The sequence below is a fragment of the Chenopodium album genome, chromosome 12 (assembly GCF_948465745.1).
Source record: "Chenopodium album chromosome 12, dcCheAlbu1.1, whole genome shotgun sequence".
Classification (NCBI taxonomy): Eukaryota; Viridiplantae; Streptophyta; class Magnoliopsida; order Caryophyllales; family Amaranthaceae; genus Chenopodium; species Chenopodium album.
Genome location: NC_137845.1, coordinates 28,171,107 through 28,179,230, shown reverse-complemented (window position 1 = coordinate 28,179,230; position 8,124 = coordinate 28,171,107). Strand labels below are relative to the sequence as shown.

Here is an 8,124-nt window from a genome sequence, read left to right as displayed (position 1 = left end):
TTTTCTCTTTTCTCTTCTACTATTTGAAATTGTTGGTAAGATTAAAACAGTTTCTCAAGACTTTTGTTTTTAAAAACAGTTTCTCAAGAGTAATAAATTTGATTTTGTATTGTTTTCTCAACTAACTATTCAGGTGTTGAACGAGATAAAAAGAAGCCAAAATTCATTCGATTGTTATTGTAGACTTTTCATCAGTCTTTACTCTTTAGTGAGCATATTTGTTTATATACACTGAATTTTTCTTCAATCTTTAAATTCCTGATCTCACTTCCAAAATGGGGAGAACCAAAAAGCCAGTCAAATATGCTGTGGTAAGCAAAATGAAGCAGACTGTTGTACATTCTTGCTTTTTTGATGTGATTATCAACTGAATTTTGATGTTGAATTGGGTTTTTCAGATTGATGCATTTACTGAATCAGAGTTCAAGGGTAATCCTGCTGCTGTTTGTTTACTAGAAGAGGAAAGAGAAAGTGAGTGGCTTCAATCAATTGCTGCCGAGTTCAACATTTCTGAAACTAGTTATCTTATTCGTCTTCCTGTTACTGATTCCCCACATCCCAGATTTCATCTCCGTTGATTTACTCCAAATACTGAGGTTTGACTTTTTGTCTTTCTCGCATCATTTTCTGTATACAAATTGATAGTTTCTCCGTTTTATTTGTTGCAACACCTTGACTAGTATACATACTAGTATACAAATATCAAATTTGACCAAAAACTCATAAATACATACAAGTAATATATATTGTTAGATTTGTCTCAACATATGCTTTTATATACGAAATATCAAATTTTTATAATTTTTGTTAATATATAATTAAATATATTGATGGTCAAAGGAATATATATTATAGACCGTACAAAGTAAAATTGGGACTATCAATTGAAATGGAGGGAGTAATAGTTAAGGAAAAATGGTAGGATATTTGTCTCTATAAGATGAGATTGTGGAAACTGCTTTTTGATTTTTTTTTTTCCTAGTGGCTTAGTCAAAATTTTGTGATGGTGCATATATTTTGTGTCCTTGAAACTATGAACTTGTTATAATTAGCTTCTTTTAATATTAGGGGGCAAATGCATTTTTTGCTCTTTAGATCTGAATTTATTATGTTTTTGTAGTGTTGTAGACACCTGATTGTGTCTCTCCAAAAATCAAATCCAGTGATGAATACCTTTCATGTCATTTGATTATCGAACAAGGTGAAATGTGAAAAGTCTTGTGGTGCGGTCGTTTTTGATAAAATATTTCTTCTTGTTTTTGAAAATATTTCTTTTCTTACTCTATTTTATGGAAGATGTCCAGTCCGATTTAGTTTGGTCCGTGATAAGGGTCCAATAATAGTGTAGTTGGATTGGGCTCGAAAAGAGTTTTCCAACGATATATTATAAGCCCAATTCCGATGAATGATGAGGAAGTTATGGCCAAAATACTAAATTGGGCCCGAAATGAGTTTTATATACGGCCCAATGATCAAGTGGAGCGCCCATTAATTATTATTATTCCTAAAGTCAATAGGATTGATTTTAATCTTCTAGAATAATCTAGAAGGTTCTTTTAAATCTTAGTGGGATTAGGATTAATAATTATATCTTTTAGAAAAAATAAAGAATTATATTTGGAATAAAACAAGTGTTTTAAAAAATTAAATCTAATTTTAAAAGATAAGTACGGACGTTAATTAGTCTAATTTAATTAGATTAAGGACTCCGTACGGTTTTAAGTTAACGCGTTCACCATCGCGATGGACACTGTCGCGCCGCAATGGAAGTAGTTTTACTCCGAATCAAATTCGATCTTTTTCTGATCGTTTCGGGACTATTTTCTTTATAAATAGGGTCGTTATTCCCTGTTTTAATCATCAACAATCATCTTTCTTTATAAAAGGAGGTAGTAGTAGTTACGTAGGGAAGCTTTCATTAGGTAGTTTTTAGTTTTCATTTCTTTTAGTTTAGTTTTCTTTTCTTTTCTACCTTTCATTCAAGATTTATTATTTTGTTTTCCTACTACTTTAATACTATTATTCTCTTTATCTTAATTCTTGCTTTTTACTATGCTTTATTTAATTGATTTGATTAGTTTAGATTTTATTATGTGTGAGTAGTTTTATTTCTAGGGTTATGGGGATCCATAAATAATATGAAGGGATAATTTATTAATGCTGATTGTCAATGCTTGATTAATTTCCTATTGATTGATTTAATGCTATGCAATTAGATTAGGCCTGGTTTAATTTGTATGAGTTATGCAATATTGATTCGAGATTCGAGAGATGAGAATTGATGTTTAGGCTTAGTTTCAATAGGCAGGTTAAGTTATAAATGGTTAAGTCAAGATTCGAGAGATACGATTTAATACTGATAAATTAATACTATGATTATAATACGTAGCGAAAGCCCTTTATGATCTGATTAATTGATGCATTGATGATTGATTATCATGTTTTACCCTGGAATATTATTTATTGGTGATTCTATACCCTAAGCTTTTATTTATTGATTTCTTCCTACTTTTATCTCCCTTAGTTTAATTTGTCATATCTATAAATTAATTACTTAATAATTTAGACTATTATAATAAATTAGGAATAGAAAGACTTGTTTCCCTGTGGATTCGACCCTACTTTCCTATCTATTATTAGTTAGTGGTTTTAGGAATTACTTTTGATTAGGTGATACAACTTTAGCCTGTCAAAATTGGTGCTGTTGCCGGGGAGACGGTTTTATTTTTATTTCTGATTGTTTTTTGTAGTCTAAATTATTTTCTCCCGTCTCAGAGAACGCAAGTTCTTTGAGACAATTTTCTCATATTTGTTTGTTTAGTTCTGTGTTTATGCCTAGGTGTTCTAGATCAGGTTACATTCCATTCGATCCTGAAATCGAACGATCTTTTTATAGACAGAAGAACTTTTATAGGCAGATACGAGACACTTCTGAAGGTAATCCACCTTTGGAACCTCCATTTGATTCTAGCGATTCGGAAGTTTATTCAGACTCTGAATCAGAGATGACGGAGAATCCTCCTCCACAGCCACCTCGCAAGCTCAGCGATTATTCGTAGTCGTCACTGACAGTTTTTTCACATATCACTCCTACTCCGACTCTTGATGGAGTGCAATTCGAGATTAAGCCCCAGTTTATCATGATGATAGAAAGAAAGCAATTCAATGGAGCTAACGGTGAAGATCCTAATCTTCACATTGCAGATTTCTGTCAATATTGCAATACAATTAGGCAAGCTGGGGTCACGCAAGACCAAATCAAAGAGAATCTTTTTCCATTTCTTTACGTGGAAAAGCTAAACTGTGGTTTAATGGTTTGAATAAAACTGCACTTGGTATTACTGACTGGGAAACTCTTGCTTTAAATTTTTATAATAAATATTACCCTGTAGAGAGAACAGCTTTACCAAGGAGTGCAATTCAAAACTTTGCCCAAGAGCCAGATGAAACTCTATATGAGGCTTGGGAAAAGGATCTACAGAGAGAATGCCCCTATCATAAGTTAGCACAATGGCAGTTGATTCAAGCTTTTTACAACGGGCTTGGAAACACATCTAGAACCATTCTAGATTCTGCAGCTAGTGGGAGGTTCATGAATCTTAATGTTGAAAATGCAGGTCAAGTTATCGAAGATATGGCAATTCATAATTCCCAATATGGGAATCCGAGAGGGTTTGCTAACAAAGGAAAACATAATGTTGATTCTGTATCCTTTTTGCAGGCTCAGTTAACATCTATTTGCCAAAAACTAGATAATCTTATTGCTATTCCTAACTCTGTAGCTAATGTTTCTGCTGTTAATAATACTAATGAGGCCTTTTGTGAAAATTGTGGAATTGTAGGACATTGGGAGCAAGATTGTAGGAGTTCCATGGAGCAAGCTAATGCCTTCCAAACCTATAGGCAAAATAACCCATACTCCAACACTTATAATCTTGGCCTCCGGAACCATCCATATCTTTCCTACCGGAGTACCAATGTACAAAATCCTCCACGTCCACAACAAACACAACATCAACCACCACCACAACAAAAATATTACCATCCTAATTCTGGCCAGAAAACCCAATCACAACCCTCCTCATCGTCTGACCCTGCTATGTTAGAAATTAGAGCAATGCTATCAAGCATGCAAAAGCACATGAAGAGTAGGGATGCACAAATTGATTCGATTATAGCTCATAATAAAATTATGGACAATCAAATTGCGCAGATTTCATCTACCCTACAAACCCGTCAGCAGGGAGCTCTACCATCGCAACCGATCCACTCTACGGATCATGCTAATGCAATTACTCTACGGAGTGGTTCACACTATGATGGACCTCCTATGCCCAAGGATGATGAACCTATTGCTAATCTTGATTCCCTTGTACCAATTGCTAATCTTACTAACCCTGCAGGGCTACAAGAGGAAACTAACCCTTCTAATGTTTCTTTGCAGGATAAATCTCAGGACAAGGTTGGAGATGTGCAGAGCCCGGTTATCAAACTTCCATTCCCAAATAGACATTTAAAGGGTAAGTTTGATAAGCAATTTGGTAAGTTTTTGAAGGTTGTGAAAAATTTACAAGTAACAGTTCCTTTCACTAATTTAATCACTCAGGTTCCTGCATATGCTAAATTTATGAAAGATATCTTGACTAGGATAAGAGCCTTTGATGAAGTAGAAACTGTAGCTTTTACAGAGGAATGTAGTGCTTTATTGCAAAATAAATCCCCTCCTAAATTAAAAGATCATGGTAGTTTTTCTATCCCCTGTCATATTGGTAATGTCTTCATAGATAAAGCATTATGTGATTTGGATGCTAGTGTCAGTGTTATGCCATCGTCTGTGTATTCTAAACTTAATATGGGTGATTTGAAAGTTACTAACATTACTTTACAGATGGCAGGCCGTTTTGTTAAATACCCCTTAGGTATTCTAAAGGATGTTCCTGTCAGAGTTGGTAAATTTTTTATCCTTGTAGATTTTGTTGTTTTAGACATGGCTGAGGATACACAAATTCCCATTATATTAGGTAGGCCTTTTCTCCATACTGCAGGTTCCATTATTGATGTTAAAAATGGAAAACTAACCCTTTCTGTTGGAGATGATAATATCACTTTTAATTTAGGGAAGGTTTTAAAAGGACCTATGTTAAAAGAAATTGTTGTTTAATTGATGTCATAGATATAATGGATGATATTTGTGAAGAAAGCTTACCACAGGTTCTTGCAAGGGATCCCTAAGAGGAACTTCTTTGTGGAAATTTAACTGCAGGTGATGCAAGCATTTGGAGCAATGAGGTGGATGCTTTAGAAAAAGCTCTTGCCATAGAAGAGTTTGAACCTAAAAAGACTATGAAGGTAGTAAAATTAGTTCAGGAATCAAAACCCACAGAGGTTAAGAAACCTGAACTAAAACCTCTCCCTTCTCATTTAAAATATGTTTTTCTTGATGAGCAGGAACTATACCCTGTGATCATTAGTACTGCACTCGATGACCCACAAACTTCCCAACTTCTAGAGGTTCTTCGAACCCACAAAAGGGAAATGGGGTACAGTATTGATGATCTCAAGGGTATTAGCCTTGATTTTTGTATGCACAGGATACATTTAGAGGAAAATTACAAGCCATGTATTCAACCCCAGAGAAGGTTGAATCCTAATATGCAAGAAGTAGTTAAGAAAGAGGTGATGAAATTACTTGATCCAGGCATTATCTATCCTAATTCTGACTCAAAGTGGGTAAGTCCTGTTCAGGTGGTTCCCAAAAAGAGTGGGATGACTGTGATTAAAAATGATAAAAATGAATTGATTCCCACTAGAACTGTTATAGGGTGGCGTATGTGCATTGATTATCGTAGATTAAATATCGCCACTAAAAGGACCACTTCCCTCTCCCTTTTATTGATCAAATGCTTGAGAGGTTAGCTAATCATAAGTTCTTTTGTTATTTGGATGGGTATTCGGGATTTTTCCAAATTCCAATTCACCCTGAAGATCAAGAAAAGACTACATTTACATGCCCTTATGGTACTTTTTCATATCGTAGAATGCCTTTTGGTTTATGTGATGCCCCTACTACTTTTCAACGTTGCATGTTGAGTATTTTTTTTTCTGACTTCATAGAGTCTATCATGGAAGTATTTATGGATGATTTTAGTGTGTATGGGTCTTCATTTGATGCATGCCTTGTAAATCTCGCTAAAATTTTGAAAAGATGTGAAGAGTGCAACTTGGTTTTAAATTGGGAGAAGTGTCACTTTATGGTGACAGAGGGAGTAGTCCTTGGTCATATTGTATCTGATAAGGGTATGCGGGTAGATAAGGCTAAGATTTCTGTGATTGAGCAATTGCCTCCTCCAGTCAATGTTAAGGGGGTTAGAAGTTTCTTAGGTCATGCGGGGTTTTATCGTCGCTTTATCAAAGATTTTTCTAAAATTGCTAAACCGCTAACTCAGCTTTTACTCAAGGATGCCCATTTGATTTTACTGACGAGTGTCTTGAGGCTTTTCACATGCTTTTCACAGGCATTGATATCGGCACCCATCATATATGCACCCGATTGGAATCTTCCTTTCGAGATTATGTGTGATGCAAGTGATTTTGCATTAGGAGCCGTGCTAGGACAAAGAAAGAACAAAGTTTTGCATGCTATTTATTATGCAAGTAAAACTTTGGATGAAACCCAAGTCAATTATGCCACTACGGAGAAGGAGTTTCTTGCTGTTATTTATGCTTTAGAAAAATTTAGATCATATCTAGTTGGTTATAAAGTTATTGTTTTCATGACCATGCAGCTTTGAACTACTTAATAACCAAGGAAGAATCAAAGCCTAGGCTCCTCCGTCGGGTTCTCTTGCTCCAAGATTTTGATGTGGAGATTAAGGATTAGAAAGGTGCAAAAAACGTTGTGGCAGATCACTTGTCACGTATCAGGTATGATGAGGGTAAGGATTCTCTTCCTATAGATGATTCTTTCCCTGATGACCACTTGTATGCAGTTGTAGAGCAACACCCTTGGTATGCAGATTATGCTAATTATTTGGTGGGTGGTACTCTACCTCCTAACTTGTCCTACCAACAAAAAAAGAAGTTCCTTTACGATGTTAAACATTATTTTTGGGATGATCCTTTTTTGTTTCGTTAGTGTGCAGATGAATTATTTCGCAGGTGTGTTCCCGAATGGGAAGTTCACGGCGTTCTCACTAGTTGCCACAACTCACCATATGGAGGACATCATGGCCCCACCAAAACAGTGGCCAAGATTAATGAGTCGGGTTTTTATTGGCCTTCTATGTTTAAGGATGCTAACACTTTTGTGTAGGCTTGTGACTCTTGCCAGAGGACTGGCAATATTTCTCGGCGGCATGAGATGCCTTAAACTAGAATATTAGAAGTTGAAATTTTTTATGTTTGGGGTGTTGATTACATGGGATCGTTCTCTTCTTCAAGAGGGAATCGCTATATATGTGTCGCCGATGATTATGTATCTAAGTGGGTTGAAGCCAATTCCACTCCTACTAATGATGCCAAAGTGGTCCATAGGCTTTTTAAGAAAACAATCTTTTCAAGATTTGGAGTGCCTAGAGCTATAATCAGTGATGGAGGATCTCACTTTCATGAGAGGAAGTTAGATACCCTCCTCAAAAAGTATGGTGTATACCAAAAGAATGTTTTAGCCTATCATCCCCAAACAAGTGGCCAACTTAAAGTTTCGAACCATGAGATTAAGGCCATTCTAGAGAAGGTGGTAGCAAAATCAAGGAAAGATTGGAGTGATAAGTTGGATGACACCCTTTGGGCGTACAGAACTGCATTTAAGACCCCGATTGGTACTACTCCCTATAGACTTGTGTATGGTAAAGCATGTCACCTCCCGGTGAAATTGGAATACAAGGCATATTGGGATATTAAAGAGCTCAACTTGGATACTAAGCTAGCGGGAGAAAAGAGGCTACTTCAACTTAATCAACTAGATGAGTTTAGGTTGACAACCTATGATAGTGCACGTGTCTACAAGGAGAAAACCAAGAGATGGCACGACAAGATGATCCTTCCAAGAGAATTCAAAGCAGGTGACAAGGTGTTATTGTTCAACACCAGACTTAAACTTTTTCCAGGAAAGTTAAAGTCAAG

The 8,124-nt window shown here is 35.8% G+C and overlaps 1 pseudogene; it reads left to right on the top strand.

Moving 5' to 3' along the window:
• The first annotated feature begins 203 nt into the window (after window positions 1-203).
• LOC145572259 (uncharacterized) overlaps window positions 204-8,124 on the top strand; it is a 41,709-nt pseudogene continuing 33,788 nt past the window's right edge.